Here is a 23,573-nt window from a genome sequence, read left to right on the forward strand (position 1 = left end):
CAAGGTCCTTTCCAACCCTAACTATTCTATTACATCTCTATCACTTCTGGCTATGAATTAAAATCTCCTGCCATTCCCTTGTTTAAACTAAGGTCTCAGTTCAAGAGAGAGGTATCATATATAACCACAGCAAGAAGAATCTCATCTCAACACAGTGCTCCCAAATTGAATTTAGCACTTTCCTCTGCTCCCAAATAAAATGTTGCCCTGGATATGCACTGCAATGCTTTGTTTTAGGCCCTCAAATTCCCAGCACACCCATTCATGCTGTACCAAGAATGCCAGCTATGCTTAAGCATCTTGCTTGGACGTACTGCAGGAATTTAGGGTCAGCAATAGCCACAGGCAGTCAAATCTACTTACAACAGTTAAGTTAATCAATAGAGCAAAAGAAAAAAAACCAAAGGTAACCAGTGTGGTTCAACTGGTAGTACCGGTCCTGACTAGAACAATGCTGCTTGGACAGGAGAGTTCTGGAGCTGTCTGTGCACAGATACCCTCTGGCTTACCTGTGACAAAAACTGCAAGAAGGTGCTCCACAACAAGAGGCAAGGCATGCAGTAGAGCAAACTGAAGTACTGATGGAAAGGTCTTGAGGAAGCCTCCAGTAAGTCTAATGTGAATTTAGCCACTAATTTCACTGAACCCAGATTGAGGTCTGTGCCACAAACTGAAAAATAAAATTCAGAACTCCTTCGGAACTTACAAATATTTTTATTCTCACACACACCACCTCCAAGAGGTCTCAGAACCTCTCAGTTCAAGTACAAGTGCAGAGCTACAGCTCCAGGAACAAAACCACCAACCAATCACACCAAGGTTGAACACACACACACAGCTGAAGTGAAACCTGAAAGCCAAAACATTAAAAAGCTCTACCAGGCCCTTCAAAACCTAAAAAGTGCCAGAAGTTGCTAAAAAGCAGTATGAGATGCAAGCCCTTACAACCTCAGCTGAAGTCCACAGAAGCCAAGAAGAATAATTCCCATTGTTTGCAGTTTACCCACCTAGGTCGCTGGCTGTGCTCAGACCTACCAGGGGAGAACCAGTGGTTCCACAACTTTCTGTTAGAGATATGTGCGTATGGGTATGTACATGTAAGTATGTATGGGGATGGATACAGGTATACATTTCAGATGCCTGCAAGGCCAGCCAACTCAGAGTCTTCAGTTAAAACTCAACTTACTGAGTTGCTGTTCCACATCTGGCAGTGAAATGCTTCATGTAATAGTACAATTTTATATCTACACGATTTAAACCAACTGTCCCTTTCAATGGCTACTGGTCTTTAGACTGGCCCAGCCACCTCATTACAGCAACAGTGTCACAAGGAGGTATCTTTGAAGGATTAGTTTTCTGCTGGGTCCTCAAATTGATCATCTTGGACAGGGGGGCACAAAGATGCCAGGGAGAAGGAAAAGGTGTGCTGGAATAGCTTGAAGATGATGGACAGACACCCTTTCATAGTTTCTGTCAGCAACCGCTTTTAAAGCGTTCATTTTGGAGCAGTCCAAAGTGAATCTGTGCCCATAACCTTTCATCGTGCCTTCAAACTTCATTGAAAGATGTCATATCTGGCACATACAACAGGCCAGGAGCACCGCCAGCACTAATGACTCGGATGACACCCATAACCTCACCAGTGTGCTCAACTCCTATCCTGCCCACAACATATTTTCAATGTTGTTTAAAAATAGGAGATGGGGTGGAACATAAATCTCACTGAAGTTGTATCTGAAGCTTACAAAAATCCACAAGAGTTCAGATTTCAGATGGGAGCCTGATCTAATTTTAGCACAGATTAACTGGTCTTCCTCCTCCTTCTCTGAAGGTCCAGAAGGAGGATGAAGTAGCTGACACAGGGACACACCTGCTCCTTCCTTGCCAACTGGAACGGAAGGGTGATCCCAGCACTGATCAAGCAAAAGCCCCTGCCAGAGGATCAAGAAGTATTTGGCATATGCCGCTCACAGGAACAAGCATTTTAAAGAGATGCTTTTTGTCAGAAATATCAGCCAGGCTGAGCAACACCCAAAAGCTCTGGGAGCTTCAGCACATGCAGGAGGCTGAGTGAAACAGGCAGCAACAGGGTTTTACTTAGAGAAATACCATGGAAGTCCCTGTTCACTGGATACCTAGTCAGGGAAATATTTACCTGACAAAGAGATGCCAGCACTCCTGCAAGTTGAACAGCAACAGTCTCAATAGCATTAAAGTAAAAACAAAGTTTGAGAAAGCACTAACACTAGCTTAAAGGCAGCTGAAGTTTACAAATCTTAACAGGCATCAGGAAAGCATCCATCCCTTTCTAAGGGAGGCAGGCAGCACCACAGGGAAAGGTACTGTCAGTTTACTGTCAGTTAAATGTGGCCTTAAATTTAGGGAAAAATATTTTGGTGAACAAGGAGAAAGCCTTGTTCATAGCAGTAACTGGCAGACCAAGCTGTTCCCAGCGAAACCCACAGGGCTAGAATTCTGCACCCTGGTTCAGTACTAAACACCAGTGGGGTTTTGTTATATTCCTTTTCAATTACAGACACATTTGGTCAGGTCTTTATCATACCTTTAGAGAAAACAATGCGTTAAATAAACATTTTCTTTTTTTTTTTAAACCATCACACACTTTCCACATAATATGCCAAGACAGGAGTGTCTTCCCTCTACTCTGCTCTCTTGAGACATCACTTGAAGTACTGTGCACATTTCCGGTGTCCTCAACATAAGAAGGACATGGAGCTCTTACGCAAGTCCAGAGGAGGGCCACAAGATTGATCAGGGGGCTGGAGCACCTCCTGTATGAAGATAGGCTGAGAATGTTGGGGCTGTTCAGCCTGGAAAAGAGAAACCGTGTGGAGACCTCTCAGCAGCCTTCCAGTATCTGAAGGGGGGCCTATAAGGATGCTGGAGGGGGAATCTTCATTAAGGACTGTAGGGAAAGAACGAGGGGTGAGGGGTTCAGACTTAAACAGGGGAAGTTCAGGATAGACGCTCTTTACTGTGAGGGTGGTGAGGCACTGGCACAGGTTGACCAAAGAAGTGGTAAATGCACCATCCCTGGCCGTGTTCAAGGCCAGGTTGGATGGAACCTTGGGCAACATGGTCTAATGTGAGGTGTCCCTGTCCATGACAGGTGGGTTGGAACTGGACAATCTTAAGGTCCCTTCCAACACTATTTTGTGATTTCATGTGTTTAAAAGCCTGATGAGAGAAGATGCCTTAAAATTCTCAGTACATTCATCCCAGTCATCATCTGCCACCTGATCTCCTGGGGTATTTAATGCTGATCACAAGCAGCTTGTGAACTCAACCTAAAGACAGTCTGCTAAAAGAAATTAAAATATTAAATCTATTTCTAGTTACCAAAAAGACATTAAAAATCCACAACTAAGATAGCACAGGCACACTACTGTGTGCTTAAACCTTAACATGGGGGATTATTAAAAAAAAAAACAGTTACTACATTCAGTAAATATTCCTAACAGATAGACTTTGCTCCTTATCTTTTTGCAAGATCACCATATCAAACCAGCAGAAAATACATAACACATAAAAGCTCACCATACTTAATAAAATACTCTCCTAAAAGATAAAGTCCCAATCCAAGATACCTGTATGCAAAATGCACACAGCAGAGGTCGCTGGCTGGTAGCGGACCACTAGATGATGAACTACATACATACCTCTTTGTTGGTCATTGTGCAGGAACGTAAAGATCTATGTTTAAATTTAACTCAATGCTGATGTGGCTGGTACAGCCAGCAAAACCCAGAGCTTTCAAACCCAGCAGTGTGGGGCAGCCAAATTACAGCAAGAGAAGGTATTTGACACTGGGGCTACCTTAGCTGAGAATGGGGTAGTTTACCTCACACCTAAGGAAGGCTGGACACACATCCCAAACAGGCATGACCAGAAAGTTGACAAACCAAAACGCAGTGACAGCTTCTCTTCCCACTTCTGCATAAGAAACCGGTGATAAGGAAGAGGAGAGCAGTTAAAAATGCACAAGCAGTTGCCACCTTTTTCACAAGATGACTTTCAGAAATCCTGTAAAGCCAAAAAAAAAAATCCGTAACTGGGCTAATTCTGTGAATCCTGAAAACCAGAAAAGGAAGTGACTGTGGTTTGTATAAGTCATATTATGATAGCCAAAATAAAACAGTCCCCAGAGACTAAACAGAGAGGAAATAAAAGTTACCCAAGTCACCTGGCCCATTTCCAGTCTCACGTGCAACTGACACCAACTCTCCCAAACTGGAGACAGCATTTCCTTCCCAGGGTCATGTCCACTTCCCTCTCAGTGAAGAATACTTCAGAGTAATTTCAGTTCTGCCATATTCTGATGGAAAATTTGTAATTGCTATTGGGTAAAAACAAAATTAAAATAAAAAAAAACCACCCAAAACCATCTCACTTCACCAATTCAGGGACAGATGAATGCTGACATTAAAATGAACTAAAATGCTTCTGAAGAGAGACCTTCTAACGACAATGACAATCCTCTTTTCCTTCACGTTTGCATCTGTTTTCAAAAGCCAGGTCACTCTGGAGGCTTGACCCTGGCTAGATGCCAGGTGCCCATCAAAACTGCTCTATCACTCCCCTCCTCAGCTAGACAGGAGAGATAAAATACAATTAAAGGCTCATGGATCTAGGTAAGGACAGAGAGATCATTCAGCAATTACTGTCATGGGTAAAATAGACTTAACTTGGGGAACTTATTAATTTATTGCCAACCAGAGCAGGGTAATCAGAAATCAACCCAAATCTTAAAACACTTTCCCCCACCTCTCTTTTCTTCCCCAGCTCAACTTCACTCCTTATTTTCTCAACCTCATTCCCCCTGCATGATACAGAGGGATCGGGAACAGTGGCTGTGGTCAGTTCATCACATGTTGTCTTTGCCACTTCTTCTTTTGCCCCTCTTTGCTTGCTCCAGCATGGGGTTCTTCCCATGGCAGACAGTCCTCCATGAACTTCTCCCACATGGGTTCCTCCCACAGGCTGCAGTTCTTCAGAAACTGCTCCAACACGAGTCCCTTTCATGGAGCGCAGTCCTTCAGGAACAGACTGCTACAGCGTGGGTCCCTTCCATGGGATGCAGCCCTTCAGACACAGACTACTTCAACAAGGGTCCCCCATGGGGTCACAAGTCCTGCCAGCAAACCTGCTCCAGTGTGGGCTCATCTCTGGGCTGCAGGGGAACAGCTACCACACCACGGGCTGCATCATGCGTTGCAGGGTAATCGCTGCTCCGGTGCCTGGAGCACTTCCTCCCTTCCTTCTACACTGACCTTTGGTGACTGCAGAGCTGTTCCTCACACACATTCTCACTCCTTTCTTTGGCTGAGGTTGCTCCCCTTTTCCCCATCTTAAATAAATACATTATCCTAGAGGCACTACCACTATGGCTGAGGGCTCAGCCTCGGCAAGTAGTGGGTCCATCTTGGAGCCAGCTGCATTGGCTGTATCTGACATGGGGGAAGCTTCTAGCAGCTTCCCACAGATGCCACCACTGTAGCCCCAGTACTAGTAAAACCCTGCCACATAAACACCACACAGTCACAGAGGCCCATTAAGACCGAGGTGCTATCAGGCCTTCCCAGCATCCCAGTCTGCAGCCAGCGCAATGCTTGCCTTCTCCTGCCCTTCCTTAATTCCAGCATCACCCAGCAAGGTATGAGCCAAACTGCTTATACTGTGGATAGTCCAACCACCTACTTCAAAACCTAAGAGTTTAGCCTACACACCACAGTGAAACAGAGGGCATCTGCCTTTTGAATACAAGTACTCAGGATAACAGCCTGACTTTTCCAAACATACGCTGTTTTCTCTCCAGCTGTGAGGAAAGGTTTGGTTTTAACTTGTGACTAAAAATTCTGCTATTTTCCATTTTTCATTTAAAAAGTACAACTGTTACTTTGAAATTAAGATCAGTTGCCTGATGCACAGAACACAGCAATTATATAATTTAACCCAGCTTAGACAAAGCCTAGGTTTGCCTGATGAAGATACCAGGTAAAAAGTTTAACATACTCTACTGCTTTCTCGTACTTACAACAAATGCAATTCCTTTAAAAATAACTGTTGAAAACACTTTTCTTATCTATTGCACAACCAAGGCTTTTTCTAAGTTTTCCTAAATAAAATAACACCTAGAAATTAATCTAAAGAAATCACATACACACCTTTTTACCACAGGTCTTCCCCATAACACAATGTAGATTACTCACCCATACATAGACACCATGGTGCCCTGTTCAGAGTAAAGGTGGCAGTTAAGTTTTATGCAGAAAGAAAAAAGTAATAGTGATTACTGGAGGTAGTGAAACATAAGAACAGTGATTACAGTTAGAAAAAAAAGATACTACAGATATTTTAAATGAGTGGGTTTTAGCATTCTCAGGTGAAGATCAGTTTCTTCTTGCCTCAATTTGGTTTAGCAAGGATAATGTGCCATTTATTTACACAGTAAGAGAGTATACCTGGAACGCCAATAAACCCCAGACTTCCTTTGGCTGCTTCACCCTCTCAAGTATAGTAAAAGGTAAATACCTGCAACCATGCTGCTCCGTGAAGTGTATTCCTCCTAGTTAGCTGCAACTTACCTAATACTTGCAGGCATCTGTTGTTTGGGGGGGGGGGGAATTATACATCAGTTGAACCCACCTCACCTGCATGATTTCTTTAAATGTTAAGATAATGAAAAATCATAGCTGAGGCTAAACACAGAGTAATAGTTCAGAGAATGGAAGCAAGGATTTTGTTTACTACTAACAGTGGGAAGGGCCTTGCACAAATTGCTTAAGCTCACTGTAGGAGAGTTTACAAACCTACTGAAAACCACAACCCTCACAGCTAGTACCTGCGACTTCCTGACAGGTGTGTTAAAACAACCTGGAAGACTATACCTGTTCCATCCTTTGCAAGTGTATTTATAACTCATTTTGACAGTACTTAGAGACTCTCCATTGAAGTATATTCTGAGCACAAAACATGGAGTCATTTCAATCACATCTGCAATTTCTAAACCAAAGAGCTATAGTAAGGTACAAGGAAGCGATAAACCAGCAAACAAGACATGGTAAGAGTCATACTAAAGCAAAGTCACATATTACTCACAAATAAGAATACCTCAACAGTCAGAGGAGACTCAGACTAACTGTTCTTACACCAGAGCCCCTAACAAGATAAGATGGATCTTCAGGAATTCAGCCAAACCTGCCCACACAAGGCAGGCAAGATGAGTTAAGAGCCTACTGTCACCTACTGCAGTAGTGCTGCTTGCTGCCTAGAGTCACACATCATCTGACATTCTTAACTCCTAATTTTCAGGGCAGAAGAGGCTTGATGAAACTGTGTAAAATATCTCCAGAGCCACTGACTAAGGGTAATATGCAAATACAGTAAACCTAAGCTATACTGTTCTTTTGTGTTCTTACGGTTTCCTTCATTTCTGATAAAGGCATTTTATAATAAAAAAACCCAACAAAACAACCCCCCCACAATAAACTAAACTAAACCCACCAACACAAAACTGAAACACAAAACCCTACCAACCAATCAAAAAAAAAAAACCAAAAAAACAATCCCCCCCCCAAAAAAAAGCAGCTACATAAAGATTCTTTGGTTCAAGTGATAAATGAAGCAGGAATTTATGTTACTAATAACAAATCTACTACATCAGTTTAACATTCCAAGGGATAAGAATAAACACGTAATAAACACCCACAACTGAGAGAAGCACAAAGCTAATGTTAGAAATAACCTCAACTCAAAGAAAACTCAAGGGTCAATGGTCATGACCCAACAGCATTTCTTCTAAAGCATTCCATTTAGGTGCTCTGTTTGGTGGAACACAACTGTGAGCAACAATAAACCTGAAACTGTTGAGACTGAACAATTTACAAACTACGGGATAAGGTGTATACCTGAGCCCACGCCTGGAGCATGTAAAGAGCTATCACTGTCCTAACAGAGCTAGTCTTTTGAGTGAACTGCTGCACCAGCTCACTAGTGATCAACACTACAATCCACAGAAGCAACTTTCAACAGCAAGACACCTCAGAACAGCACAGTTTTAATCATCACTCATTCCACCACACTATGGTTCAGTTGTGAGCAAACATGCAGCAAATTACATCAACTTCTTGCCGTAGATCAAGAAATAATAAAAATGGCTCAAGACTGACCAACTGTTGATGTGTCGTGAACCACAATTTCCCCTTAACAATTGCGGGAGATGATGCTCAGTGTCTTAAGGATATAACCCGATCCTTACAGGACAACATCTATGACAACTAAATACCATTGTCAAAATATTATTTGCACTTTCCCAAAGCATCTAACACTGATGTAAAGCTCCATGAATGGATAAATAATTCAGGATGAAGGGAAGCGACCTGAGCTCATGTACATCCTAGTCCTCCCCAGAGCTGCTGCTCCTGCAGCAGCATACCCAACTGTAAGCGCTGCTATCAGAACAGCTGTGAGGCACAGTGGCGGATCTAAACCCTACCAGCTGCAGTCATCTTCCACAGCACAAAAGCACTGTTGATGAAACTGAAAAATATTATTTAATAAATTATTTATTAAATTACTAATTTCTTTATTGGGAGGACAGAGAGAAAAAGAGCCAATAGCTACAAGCAAACACCACGTATAAACAGAAGTCAAAAAAAGCATACTATTAGTTTGCAGCTGAAATTGTTTCAAATGCAGTTAAGCTATATCTTAAAGCTATATCTGTATTTCTGCATTAGACTACAATTATTTGGCAGCACTGTATTTAAATTCAACTTTTCTTTCTCATATTATGCCTTAGTGAGAATCGCTTTCAATTTTGATGAGTTAGTGGAGGAAGAGAAATGCAACACTGTATTAGCACAAATCTAAGGAGAAAATTGCTTAACTAAAATTCTACCATCTACTATTTTTGCAAGCATGCAAAAACACAGCCAACTCATATAATAGTTGCCAGATTTGCTGAGTAGGCTCTTCAGGAAGTGGGACAGGGAAAAGAAAAAGATCAATTGCAGATCCATTAAAAATAATCACTCTCAGTTCAGACCAGCTTCTTATCACAAAAGCCTGGTAAAACCGCGACTGAAACAACTATTTCTCTTTTGACAAAATATCAAAAAAACAGACTTGAAACATTGTCAAATATCCATTAAATAATAAGTATGTCCCCTAGATCCTTTTGACCTCAAAATAAGTGGTCTCCGCCACAGTGAATGATGCCAGCATTATTCCTCCTGGCTTTCAGAAGTACAGCCAAGCACCAACACCCCACAGGAATGGATCCCCCTGTGGAGGCACTGAAAGCTAGACACATTGGTCAGACCACACCAGAATGACACAAAGATGAAGCACTCTCCATGGCCATTTCTGCAGCATACACAGCACAGAGCCAAATCCAGACCAGTGCCAACCCTGCCAAATAACAACATAAGTCAGTGAGAAAGAAACACAGATCTCCCAGTACTGTTCTCATGCAACATCAGCCTGTTTATTAAAAGATGCCTGCACTTTCTGGACAAATACAGCAAAATTGACAACATCTGCAAAAGCCTCAGCACTCCCCAGACAAGAAGAGGAGTTTTTCCCCAACCCAGCACCAGGATGTTAGGTAGATATTGGACTGGTTAATTCTGTGCAGCACTCCTTTAGGTGTTAGCATTCCAACACCCGAATGTTCCGTAGGCATGGGGACTGTGCTTGGCTTCATTACAGATGACTTGTAGAGTTAATTTAGCAACTACAGCTACATTGCTCAGAGCTTTTGGGAAGCCATATCAGCTCAGGTTTGCCCATTAAGTCCCCAGTTTGCTCATCCATCTCATGCTGCAGATGTTTTTCTGTTTCTAGCTGTGTGTTGATGTATAGGCACAGCTCAATGACCTAGCTCTGGAAATCTGTAAATTTCCATTTTGCTGTCTAGATTCAGTTTTGAATTATCAGGAGGGGAAAAAAAAATCCTCTACTTTGTAAAAATGCAAAACATTTTTATTCCTGTTACCAAGCCAAAAACAACACCAGATGGAAACTCATTTAAAATTCTTACATGCTTAGCTCTCTTTCTGCAAGGAGGTTACTACTAGCAGGGAGACAGCACCAGGAAAAATAAATAAATAATAATAATAGAAAAATACTGTTATTATATGAAAGTGATTTACATTATATGAGATGACTGGAAGCAGATGAAAACTGATAAAACCATAGTGACTGCTTTAAAAAAATATAGAAAGTTTTAATATCTATTTTGAAAACAATGAAAACTGGTGAAAATACCACCAAGTCCCACTGGATAAGACATGCATAGTATGCGTTCCTCAGGACAGGGGGGAAACCTGAAGCAACTTTATTCTGTAGCAACACTCAGCTCCTAAAAGGCTACTAGGTCATACACTGAGACTTGCCCTAAGTCAGACCACGCCATTCACAGAACTTAAAAGCCAGCTCGCCTCCATTCCCCATTCTTGGGCTATGCAATGAGTTGAGCAAGAAAGCCAGACCAGGGGAGAGTCTGAGTGGTCCCCATAGGAGGAGCACATTTCCAGACAAGGCATCTTGTTGCTTCCTGAATTTCTAGCTGTAGCTTTCAACTGGCTGCTCTGCATGTCACTGGGTTATGTTTCTGCTGGAATTATATGAACAGTTCTCTCGGTGAGTCATCCCTAATACATAAGACATTGAGCATTTTGCAGCTTTTATAAAGAATGAAATACAGCTCTGTCTAGTCTCGGGTACTACAGCCAGTCTCAACACAAGCTGATGTTAAAAACGAGTAATGGAAAAGTTCTGCAATACTGAGAATACATTGCAAATAGTGTAAATACAGTATTGATATAGCAATTTTATCCAGAATGTGTGCAGTAGCCCTTACTGCTCAGTTACTGCAGAAATCTGAACAAAGGCATGTCTTTTTAAGAAAGTGAGAGCTGTGAAAGTTAACTGCTATATTTGCACTATTTGCAGAGCATTCTTTATTTAGATTTCTATGGTAACTGGTAAGCAAGAGGACCGCAGTTCATATTTCGAATGTTTTTATTCCCCATGGTCCAAAACAGCAGAATCACACAACCTTTTCTTTAAGCAGGAAGAAGCAATAAACAAGCATATTACTGACTTAAATAGAGCCAGGTCTTTACTGATTAACTTCAGACGCAGTTTTTGTCCAACACAGCAACAGTACATTCATTTAAGTTACCCTCCTTAATGTGACTTAAGTAACAAAATCTGTCTTATATGTATTACCCATCAGGCAAAACCTGTCAAAATTCAATTTCTGCTGTTGCATTATCTTACCTGTCAAAATACAACTTGTGCAGAGCAAGCAGGGACAACTTCATTCTCCCTCTGACCTATAAGGAATCAAGCACCAGATACGTTAAGAGAATCAGTACCTACTGCAGGGGTATGGTACTGTTACCACAGGAGGAAGCAGTGTCCGGCATTAAACCCCAGCAATTAGTTTGAAAAGAGCATCAGTGTACTACAGTATACAGTCACCCTATACCTCCAAAACAGCCTACAGCCAGCCTGGTCTCACTTGGAACTTCCACTTGCTATGAACACTACAGGGCCAGCACAAGCAGGGCCAGCTTCCTTATCCACACTCCCTGTTCCTGGGTTTTCCCATCAAGTTGTCCTACATACATATATGCCTCTGGACTAATTGCTCAGTTTTGCAAATAATCAGAGCACAAAGAATGTGTAATTATATTTGAGAAAACTGTGAAGCAGAACAAGAATCTACCTCATGATGTACAAAATATGCCCATTTTAACATCAGAAACATACATAATCTTAGGTACTCACTTCCCTCCTTTTGCTGGTCTTTGTTTCCAAAGAAGACACAAGCCCCAGACATCGAAGACTGATTTCCCAAACTCTAAAAAAAGTTAATCCACAGCCAATGACAACTATTTCTATGGAATATTCCTCTCTCACATCCCAAGTACAGCTACTCTCCTCTCAGCATGTCAGCTGTCAGAGCCAGTACCACACATCTACCCCTCTGGGAGCTCACAAGCAAGTCTGCACCACGAGCTTCCCAACAGTCCAATTTTTGCCCAGCACATTGAGTTTCTGGGAATCGTGATTATTCCTTGGCCAAAGACTATTTTTATCAAGGAAAAAGGAAATCCTCCCCCCATCTCCTGCGAGTTTTATCATAGATCCACAATTCCCAAGAGAAACTGCAAAGGATTTTGAGAAACACCACACTCTAGACACCATAGTCTTCTATGGGGGGTTTAGTAGAAGGATAGCCCAAAAATACCTAAAGGAAAGCAACCGAGGGAACACAGCCTAGCAAGAGCCCCCACTGCTATGTTCCCCTTCCCACTGCCCAGAAGCCAGACTCCGCAGACAACAGCCAAGGCAATTGCACAGTGCCAACCTTGAGGCACGGCTAATGGACAGCTTGGTCTCAAAAGTCACCTTTTGCTGAACCTATTTACCACAGGACACAAGGCTCCTACCAGCAAAGCTTGATCAGCACAGGGTCAGCCTCCATTCAGCAAGGCTGGCGATGGGACAAGCAGGACTTCACTGGCAGCCCCACAGCAAAGGACCTCCTGCCCTCACTGCTGCCCAGCAACAGCAGGGAAGATGGCATAGGCACTCCCTCAACTGACCAAGATATCACTGAGCACTAAGAGCCAGGAGCTCTTCACAGCTCAGGGAACTCACAGAGCAAAAGTAAAGCAGTGGGGAAACCCTGGGGAAGGTATACTTTACTACCAGGGCCCCATTTTGCCTGCTTTCTCCTGAGGCCTGTAATCATCAACCACCCACTTCTTCATGGGCAACTCCCCCCCTCAAAATGGCAGCGCCTGAGCCTGGACAAAGGCATCCTGTTTTAACGTACCACTTCACAGCGAAAGCATGAAACAGCAATGCTAGGCAATAGTCCAAAAAAAAAAAATTAAAAAAAAATCAAAACCAAACAAACCAATAAACCACAAAACAAGTTCAGTGGAACAGAAAGCACTTTCAATAACACTGAGTTTCAGTGGGATGGGGAAAGCTAGTGAATGAGCACTCAGTTTCACTAAAATGCTTACTTCAGACTAGCAAAGCATAACATTACATGGTGTAATAAATTTGAAATATAAAAGCCTGTTAGATACAGTAAAACTGGAATAAGTTTTCTACCCTTGGCTTGTATTCCTCCTTTGATGTCATAAATCCAATTATTTTCAACATCACTGAAGGAAAACAGAGTACTTCAACTTCGTCCCCACCAATCTAATGCAAACAACTAGTTTAAACAGGGAGAAATCACAAGTGCCCACCACAAAACATATCAGCCAGAGGCATACTCCTTGCCAGTGAATCTGAAGCACGTTCACTGCCGCACCTCCAAACAAGGCCTGCTGCAACACTCTTCACAGCAGATCTTCCTAGCATGAGCTTTGCTGAAGTATTTACTACTATCTTCTGGAGAAAAAAAAAAATGTTAAAAAGCTCTCAAATATTTCCTCCCTCTGCACATGTTGAGTCATGTCTGAAAGAACCACAACTCACCATTTAGGTGATATACCTTGTTGCACTTTCTATACAGAAGTTTCTCTGAGGCATCCCCCTGCACTCAAACTACTTCTCTGTTTGGTTATACTAGCTTAAAAATGCACCTCCTGTGCACTCACCATGATGCATGCTGACTAAGGTTTTGAAGCAATAGCAAACTTTAGTCCACAAGCACTTTTATATATGCTTAAGACAAATATCTCTAGGGAGTGACAGTCATTATGTCGAGTCAATTCCTTTTGTGTGATTTCCAGCCTGTCTCACTGACCTTGACTACAGCATCTTCAAGAAACATGCCACAATAGGAACATCTCTATTAATCTTATACTTGATGACTAGACCAGACTGTCCCTGCTGGAGCTCAGAAAAGGCAGGAGTAATAGAGAGATTAAGAAGTGAAAGAGGCATCCAGCAGCTGTAAAAAAGCTATATACTCAAATGTCCAACCATAATTTGCTCCAAAACACACAAGCTAGCAGCTACCCCACAGTGAAGAAAGCAGTTGCTTCTAGACAGCCGATACTCCAGCAGCAACAGTTCCAAGGACGACAACCAACAGAAATAGTTTGGGACATAAGGCCACATTAGCATCTCACACCTTTGTTTTTTTTGTTACAACATCAAGACTGCTTTGTGAAAGCCCAGAACAACTTCCATCACAAGAATGACAGGAATCCTCCAGAGGATTAGCACTCTTCCTATTAACTGACAAGGTGAATCACCTCTGCCTGTAGCTACCCTGAACAGCACACTGTTCAGATATGGTACGCTGTTTGGGTAGGTCTGAGAAAGTTAACACCATCTTGCTCTGCCCAAACCAACTGCAGATAGCTGCTGGGTGCCCCAGAATGACAGCAGTAAAAGAGTCATCCTCACATGATCAAGCTCATGTTCCTGATGCTCATCCGATTAATCCAACAACTCCATACCTGAACTGCTCAATACTCCTTCTAACACAGAGTTAATATGTTGCTGATAAGCAGTTGCCTAGGATACCCAGGCACACAAAAAAAAAATCTCTGTGCAGTTTCAGTGGCTCCACACCACAAATGCCCAAAAATTTCCATGGAAAAATACCTCTAGCTTCCAGGTGCTATGAAAGTAGAGCACATGTGCACACAGTTCATATGACCCAGATAACAAATTATAGGCCTCTGGGGTAGGGGAGTAAAACCACTTTCAATTAGCCACAAAGTCCAGGCTAGGACTGACACTGTTTACTACCCCCAAAACCAAAAAATACAACCCCACACATACAGAGATATTCATAAGGAAACCATAAGAATGTTTTGCTATGTTGTTCTCCAGTACGGGCTTGGATTTTGAGGTTGTACATACCCATCCTCAAAGTCTCCCAATGACACGGAATCGAATGCCAGCCATGGTCCCACTGAGCTTGTGCAGGCTTTATAAACAAGCAAACAATAAAACCAAAAGCCCACTGCAGGCAGCGTGAAGGTCTTAAGAGTTCATATTAGCATTTCAGAAGTTTACGTTCTTCCACAGTTTGAGGTATCTTTAAAGCGTAACTGCTCTGCTTTTATGAACTATGTCAGCATCTCTGCTGTACTATAAGCCACGTAGAAATACATACCCAGCACTAGGGAAGAGCCAGTTGAGAAATACAGTACAAAATCCAGTACCAGTCACCTGGTCTGATCCTCTGCAAAGAAACAAGCTGAGCTGAGGAGAAGATGCTCAGCAACACTGAACCAGCCACATACCTGAGGTGTCCAGCCTCTTCAAGGATTCCTTGCTTCTTTCTCAGCACCAACTTGAACAGTTGGGCACTATTTTCTACCATCAGATGAGAGCTGGCTTTTGGAAGGTTAAAATAAAGTCTGACAGCTTACCAAGAAAATTCACCCCAGGGAACTGAATGCTTGCTTTCTCCAGAAATCATGAAACACATCCAGTTGCTTCAAACATGAAAGCCTGCTTATGCAGCAACCCATACCACTAACCCTGTGGTCTACCACTTGAAGCTTACCTACAAAGGCATCATTGCCAAAACCACCAGCTTATGCTGGCTTACACTGCTGTTGAACAACATCTTAAGGACACATCGCAAGAATACTTTTCTTTATATTAAAAAGTATAGAAATATGTCAAAAGATACACTTTGAAAAAGGTAGTCACGCGCATTCTTCTAGACACAGCTTTTTCAAACAGATCACTGACAAAAGAGAAGACCCAGGAACATCACAGGGGTGTGTTCTTCAAGTATTTTGTTCAGAGGGTTACCACAGAAAAAAGAAAAGGCCTCCAAAAATTCCCTACTTGGATCTAACCAGAAACGCATACCACACAAGCACAGCCCTTATAATAAGAAAGCAGCCTTTGGGTTGGTTTTATGTGCCGATTAGGCTGTTAAAAGCATTCAGAGGTACCCCACCTACAAGACAGCACATTCCTCAGGGTGTGCAAAACCAAAAGTCCTCTCTTTCACTGCAGGCCTCTAAAACAGTAACAGAGAACAGATTGTTTCCTAACATCTTTCATAAAATCCTGCTTGTGTTTCCACAAGCAAATTCAAATACACTTTGACAGTATTTAACTTCCTCCTCATCTTAATCCCATAAATTTGATTAATATGTCAGCATTATTTTCCCCACATAAACCCAAAGCCAATTTATAAAGTCTTCAGTATTTTTAAAAACCTTTAGTATTTATAAAAACTTCAGGTTTATATAACCTTCAGTAATAGTGCTATTATATAACACAATAGTAGAGTTCAAGAGATGTTGCTTACACATATATAGTTTTATTCGTGTTACAAAGTAAAGATGCAGAAGACAGAATGCCTGAAGGTGACTTGTCACAAGTGATAATTATTTTTCCTCAACCTATAAAGCCTTTTCTTTTAAATATCATCTTGCAAATGTAAAAACAAGAGTAATTCAAGTAACATCAACTAAGGTACAGGAGCACATTAGAAATAGCAGCAATGTAGATTCCAAAGCAGAGATCCATCCCTGAGATGGCACCACCCCAAACTGCCAAGGCTGCATGCTGCTGCCCAAGCTCTAGAACATAACTTCTTGCCCCTGAGCTTGATTTCATGAAACCAACTCAGATCTCCTCTGTAGCCACAGCACATTTATGTGCAATGCAGATAATCCTCCTACAATAACCAGGAGGGAGGGGGTGGAGCAACACTACCCAAGAAGAATTCCAACAGCACTTGACTGAACAAGACAAATCATTTACTTGCATTATTTCATTTTATTATTGCCATAAACACCACCATCTAAAGTCAGCTTGCTTCTAAGTTTTACATTCAACAAATAAAACCTACTTCACAAATTATACTCATTTACATATCCAATACTTTTCTTTTTAACTCTTCCTTTATTCCTTCACTGTTGTTAAAACCTGGGGTCTAGAGTGTAAGTCTTAAAAGGAGCAGCTGAATGAACTGGGATTGTTTAGCCTGGAGAAGACGAGGCTCAGGGGAGATCTCATCACTCTGCAACTACCTGACAGAGACAAGGACAAGAAGAAATTACTTCAAATTGTTCCAGGGAAGGTTTAGACTGGATACTAGAAAAAAAATCGGGACATCCTGGTGGTCTGGGCAGTGCTAGGTCAACAGTTGGACTTGATCTTACTCGTCTTCTCCAACCTAACCAATTCCATAATTCTGTGATGATGGGTACCATCAGCATGCTGTATACAGAAGCCAGTTAGGAGCTGGAAAATATCTGACCCACATGAATAGAATGATTGACTAACACTCAACCACCATTTGATCTCAGCAGCCAGGCTTGCATTGGGAGCAGCAAGGCAGCATTAACACACTGCTTGATAAATCCCCCCAAAGTAACATATATGCCATTATCTGGCCTAATATTCCAGTTGTTCAAGTTAAGCAGTTTTTACAGAGAATTTGTATTTATTCAGCTGCTTGCTTCTTCCTACAAACTCATTTTCCCCTCTTCCTTATGCATCTATACATGTATAGACTGAGATCTTAATATGTGGAAATATAGGCAGACATAGAAGAACCTCTTCAATAAAACCAACAACAGAAACCTAAAGCTTTGACTGTTGTAATCTGAAAACAGAGCAACGATGATGAACTTAAAAATTGTTATTTATTATCGTTGCAGTGCTTCCTTGCTTTCACATTTTGGATAAAATCAGAAATGGAAATGACAGAAAAAAAGGTTCATTTTTTAATACCATCACCTTTAAGCCAGAACAGAAGCAGGAAATAACGGAAGTTTCACAGGAAGGCTGGTCAGTTTAGTTTTATTGCCGGAAGCTACCCCAACATTTCTTTTAACATTCAAATAGAGAACAGATATGAATCTCTAAAAACTGTAGTTCATTGCAGCAAAACCAGAGCAATGTGTGTGAATGGGTACTGTTATCAAACTGAACTTTAGCCATAACTTTACATCAAGTTCACCATGTATATGAAATCTGGCATGATGTTTTAATTTAATAAAGCGATAAAGCCTTACTTCCTCAGGATAGGGATTACTTTTGAGTTAAAAAGCCATTGTGGGTGTTGTGGTTTAAACCAAGTCCCCCAACTCCCGGAGAGTTAGGAAGCAGAATCCAAAGAATGTAGCCCCCACGGATTGAGATAAGAACGGTTTAATTGCTAAGGCATAACACAAAACCCCTACTGCCATTTACTACTACAAATAATAATGATACAGCAAACAGCAAGTGAAAACAATACAACACCCCACCAGCCACCAACCCATAACTCACTCCACCCTGCCCAGCTGAGCACCGTGTGCTCCCTCCTCCATTTTCCTCCAGAGCTCTACCCCTCCAGCCCTCTCTTTCCCAGTATGCATCCTGGGCATCACGTGCTATGGTATGGAATACCTCATTGCCTAGCCTGAGTCAGGTGCCCTGTCTCTCCTTTCTCCCGGACTCCCCTCCTCCACCTGGCTGGAAAAAAACTTGAACAAAAACACCCTCAAAACATGCTCAAACCATGACATTATCCACCCCTTATTCCATACCATTCACATCATGCCCAGATCCCACATATCCAATACACTATCACTCATAAGTCCACCCCCCGATCATGAGACATCTCTATGTTTCATCTCTGGACTGATGGCCTGAAGTATCTGGGCCCACCAGGCTCAAAATCATTCACTGTCCCCTTCAGCAGTTCTACAGCTTGCTGCTGGGGACTCCATACAGCTGCCTTCCACTTCCAATGCTTCCAAAGCACTGGAGGGGCCCAGTGGATCAGATACCTGGCCATACTGTCCCACATGCCCTGCCACTCATGACTGTCCAGCCTTGGGGACAGTCTCCTGGTGCTTCTATGTACCTGTCAAACCTTAGACAAGACCCAAACCTGACTCTGCTTAACTTTTGGGATCAGGGCTGATGTAGCTGCCCTGCTTGCCAGTTCTCCCACCACCAGCTTCTCTTCTCCTGAGTCTGGATCTTCCTCCACTGCCTTGCTGGGAAATGCTGCGTGGTCTCCTGCATCCTGCTGGGGGTCGGCGGGCGACTTCCGGGGAACACTCTCGGCCGTCGGAGGGTCAGAACGGCCGCGGGACTCACCTCCCCCGCTGCCTGGTCCTGCCGCTCAGCTACCGCCCTGCTCCGCTCCTCCCCTGCCTGCTCCCGCTGCTCTGCCACAGCCGTTTGGCTCCCCGTGCCGCTCTCCCTGGCAGCCTCAGCTGCCGGCAGCTCCCGGGGCCGCTCCTTCCTGGCTTCACGCAGCTCCACACAGACGACGATGAGGATAAGGACAAGGATGGCAAAGAGCAGCAGGACGGCCTGGTACAAGTCCAAGTCCACGGCCACGTCCATCCCCCCCTGCTGCCGGAGCCCCACCGTATTACAAGCCTCCGACACAAAGTACAGTGAAACAAAAACTTTAGCCCAAGCCCCATGATCGACAAACACAAACACATCCAATCCATACACAAAGTACCCGGCAAAATCCCGAAACAGCGAGATCCAGAGAAAAACCTCTAAGAGCCAATAAATCAGCATTGTGACAAGAGACCATAAATCCGCTCAGATCTGTTCTTATCTCAAACCCTCGGGCCCCACGTTGGGCGCCAAAAATGTCGTGGTTTAAACCAAGTCCCCCAACTCCCGGAGAGTTAGGAAGCAGAATCCAAAGAATGTAGCCCCCACGGATTGAGATAAGAACGGTTTAATTGCTAAGGCATAACACAAAACCCCTACTGCCATTTACTACTACAAATAATAATGATACAGCAAACAGCAAGTGAAAACAATACAACACCCCACCAGCCACCAACCCATAACTCACTCCACCCTGCCCAGCTGAGCACCGTGTGCTCCCTCCTCCATTTTCCTCCAGAGCTCTACCCCTCCAGCCCTCTCTTTCCCAGTATGCATCCTGGGCATCACGTGCTATGGTATGGAATACCTCATTGCCTAGCCTGAGTCAGGTGCCCTGTCTCTCCTTTCTCCCGGCTTCCCCTCCTCCACCTGGCTGGAAAAAAACTTGAACAAAAACACCCTCAAAACATGCTCAAACCATGACAGTGGACCACTAAAAATTAGTACTGAGCTCATTAAAAGTCTGAAATACTTGGAAACGTGTATCAAAGCTTACACTTTGCAGTCACGTACCTACAGATACTGAAGTCAAAACAACGAACTTTGGGTGGGAGGTGGTGGAAATCAGCTGGAAGCTGGAGTCAAACCCTTCCTTTTGCAGTTCTGAGTACCCAACAGCATCTGCCAGCTGCCTGGCTGGGCACCCTCATCTAACTGCACATGGAACCCCCCTCTCCAATAATTTTAACTACTTTAAATTTTTACACACTCGTCATTACTGCTTGGTATTAATTCCAAACAGTGGTTTTTTAAAAGTTAACAGGATATGCATGCATAGAAAAAAGGTGAGCGAAAACAAACAACAAAAAAAAGGAAAGAAAATAGTGTTCTCATGCCTGAATGATTAGAATTGGTGTGTTTCTTGGCATAAAGCTAAATAAGGAGGGGAAATGCACAAGAACGGCTAGAATATGAGGCTGGAACACATCCAAGTTTTTAATGCTTTTAGAGCAACTGATATTTACCAGCCAAAGAAGAAAATAGTTCTGATCATTTCAGCCAAAACATTTCCCCCCACCCCCAATTCTTAAATAGATGTAGCTACTAAGGCAAGACTCAGTCTCATTCACACAAACCACCCTTCATTGCATAAAAGAACTCATACTGGACTGCTCTGTGAAGGCCACAAGCCCAAATTTCTCCTTTTCTCACCTTGCAACGTAACCCTGGTCAGCCACAACACGCACACCAGTCCCTGAGAGCGGCTTTGACATTCAGCAGCTCCTGAAGCACTTCAAATGAGCCACGCTTTGTGTTGCCTACCCAACCAAAGAGGAGGGAGACCAGGACTGTCACAAGCACCTCCCCAGGCAGCATAGGCTTGCCAAGGTTAAGCAGGTAACAGGTAAGTGGTGGGATGCCACATATCAAACCCTGTTTGGAAGACCAACAGCAACAGCAAGAATATGGGCTTGGTGTGGGTAACAGCAAAGAGGAGCAAGAGCTTGTCTCCCATGTCCTTATGTTTTGCAGTATTTCACAGTCCAATGAACTGAAAGGAAGGCTGCAGTAGGGAGAGATAAAAGGTAGGAACATCAGCAGATGACAATTTCTCATGTAAAGCAGTATCTGACAGGAATGCAAGGAGTCTGCAGAGAAGTGACGTGGACAGACAAGAAATGTAATGCCAATGAAATTCAGTATTAACAAATGAGCACTGAATGCAAGCTTTTATGCTAGCTGTAACATCTCACAAGGTTTTAAATTAAACCATTAATTAAGGGCTCTAGAAAGGGACTTGGAACAGCTCACAGAAAGCCTCTGCTCAAGATGCAGCCATGGTAATTGAGATGATTAATAACATTAGCCTAATTAATGTCTTCCAGAAGACAACATCATGGACTTCTCTATAACCACATGCTGTGCTAGTCACCCTGAAAGATGCTTCTGAACCTGCTTAAGAGAGAGGTAGCATGTCCAGCTCTGAGAATGGAAAAACCCTCAAAATAGGCTTCCTGAACAATTCCAGTCTGCTGACACACACCAAAGTATAAGACAGAAACTTTCTTGGAAAAGGAAGTCTGTCAGTTTTTGTTTGCATGTACAAGACAGTGCATACATGTGTAACTGCAGAGTGGGTACAGCTCAGGAAGGGAGATGAGCTGTCCTTTAAAGGCTCCAGTCTCGCCTCTTATGTATATGTAGACCAGTGACTTCGATGACACTTTGGTGCGTTTTCCATCCTGAGATTTGTCAGACCTTTTTGGAAGCCATCTACCCCAGCCAGAGTTCTCTTCCTCCTCCTCTTGTTGCCTCACACATCACAGACACAAGAGGATGCTCTACATAAATTGCACAAAGTTTAAATTGCTTCAGAAATTGAATACTCAGCATCTGGATCGTACACATTCCTTAATGATGTTCTCAGTACTGCATGTGCTGCTAAAGAGACTTTTCAACCCCTTCAACCTCAGGAAGTATATATTTAGAGTCATGTGTGGGCAAAAATCTATTCTCAGAGACCTAATGTCCTAGCTTGAAGCTTAGATAAATCAATAGTCCTTAGATTAAAGCATTTTACTGCCTCGAGACAAGTTCAGAAGAAATTCTTTCCAACTGAAGAAAAATAATGGTTTTATGCCTTTTTCTGCCATTTCATAAGCCAAGCAAATGTGATTAATTTCTGAGTTCAGAGTTAACTAAGTGGTCTTCAGAGACATCAAGATCTATCATGTCATCTGCCTTTCTATGCTAGGAAAGGAACCAGTGTTTCTGTCCAAGACATCGCTTTTCCAGTATGTCTTCCTCCAGCATATACCCTCTTCCAGTTCATCCAATTCCCATCTTCTCCACAGTGTGTCCTTCGAAAAGCCCCTTTGACTCATGACACAGGCCAAGGAAAAGTAACCCATTCTAGTCTGTGTGACCCCATCCACTTTTCACTCCCTACAGAAGGTCCAGTCATCATCTCTAGATGGAAGATGAGAACCAGGTTCTCATTCTCCTGATAGCAATATCACTGAGATGAAGCCCTTAAATGTGATTCAAAAATCACCAGTGAGGGATGAAATGTTAGTAATTACAATAACTCATCAATAACTATTTCAGTAAAGGTGGGACAGGAATCCCATACCAATTAGAGCTGCATACACACAATCACAAGATGTAGCTTGTCATTTCCTTCCTACCTGTCTGTTCTCACAGACCAGGGAATTACTAACAACTGACAAGCCTGGCTAGTGGGAAGACATGACTGTGCTCAGTGGAGGAGATACAACTGAAAGTCCTCCCCCAGAAACTCATCAGCTCTCATCATAGGAAGCACATTCCATTGCTTGCCACTCCCCTCTACACTCACCTCTGGGATATATGTTAGTTTTTACTCTTCACTAAAAAAATTCACTTCAGTTAATGGCTTACAGAAAAAGATGGCTTGTACCTCATCACATCCAACATTTCACTGTGGACAGCATCACAGAAGGGGTGCAGAGGGGAACTGGGAAAAACCAAACACTGAAGATTTGGACTTGCCTGAAATCACACCCACTGCAAGGGCCCAAGATGCTCACCAGCCCCAGGACAAACACATTCCAGACAGGTGCATTATTAGTCCTTTCAAGAAACAGTGTGCAAGTTTGCTCTCTCCGCTACAATGGGGTGAAAGTCCCCCTTATGCAGCAACTCTGCAGCAGCAAAAATCATACAGGAAGTGAAGGAAACTGGAACCACTTGCTCCCTCGCATGAGGATGCTCAGAGCCTAGCCTCACAGAGGAAAGCCCTAGCCAGAAGGCAGCTGTCTTCTGCAGATGCTAGGAGTCAACGCTCTCCTTCAGACACAAGCCATGTTGTGCAGGCATGGCTCCATCACAGAAGGTTATAATGGTCAGAGAATGCGTTAGATATTAGTATACAAATGTGTACTTACCCAGGAATTCAAAATAGATTATTTTTTCTCAACAGTGCCATCCAGCACACTTTGCTGAATGGAAAGAAAACTAAAGTCTTGGGGAGTTGT

At 42.9% G+C, this 23,573-nt stretch overlaps 1 protein-coding gene across 8 annotated transcripts in view; it reads right to left on the minus strand.

Moving 5' to 3' along the window:
* The window catches only part of APBB2 (amyloid beta precursor protein binding family B member 2), a 184,884-nt gene that overhangs the window by 139,082 nt on the left and 22,229 nt on the right, over window positions 1-23,573 (minus strand). The window contains exons 1-2 of one of the 8 annotated variants that reach the window (XM_031048931.2): window positions 11,821-11,841; window positions 11,308-11,363 (exon numbers count right to left, since the gene is read on the minus strand). The exons of the other annotated variants lie outside the window; for them this stretch is intronic. The gene's annotated coding sequence lies outside the window, so the exon portion shown is untranslated. Of the gene's footprint in view, window positions 1-11,307; window positions 11,364-11,820; window positions 11,842-23,573 lie in introns of those variants that run through there. 8 annotated transcript variants of the gene reach the window in all.

Source organism: Melopsittacus undulatus, chromosome 7 (assembly GCF_012275295.1).
Source record: "Melopsittacus undulatus isolate bMelUnd1 chromosome 7, bMelUnd1.mat.Z, whole genome shotgun sequence".
NCBI classification, from domain to species: Eukaryota; Metazoa; Chordata; class Aves; order Psittaciformes; family Psittaculidae; genus Melopsittacus; species Melopsittacus undulatus.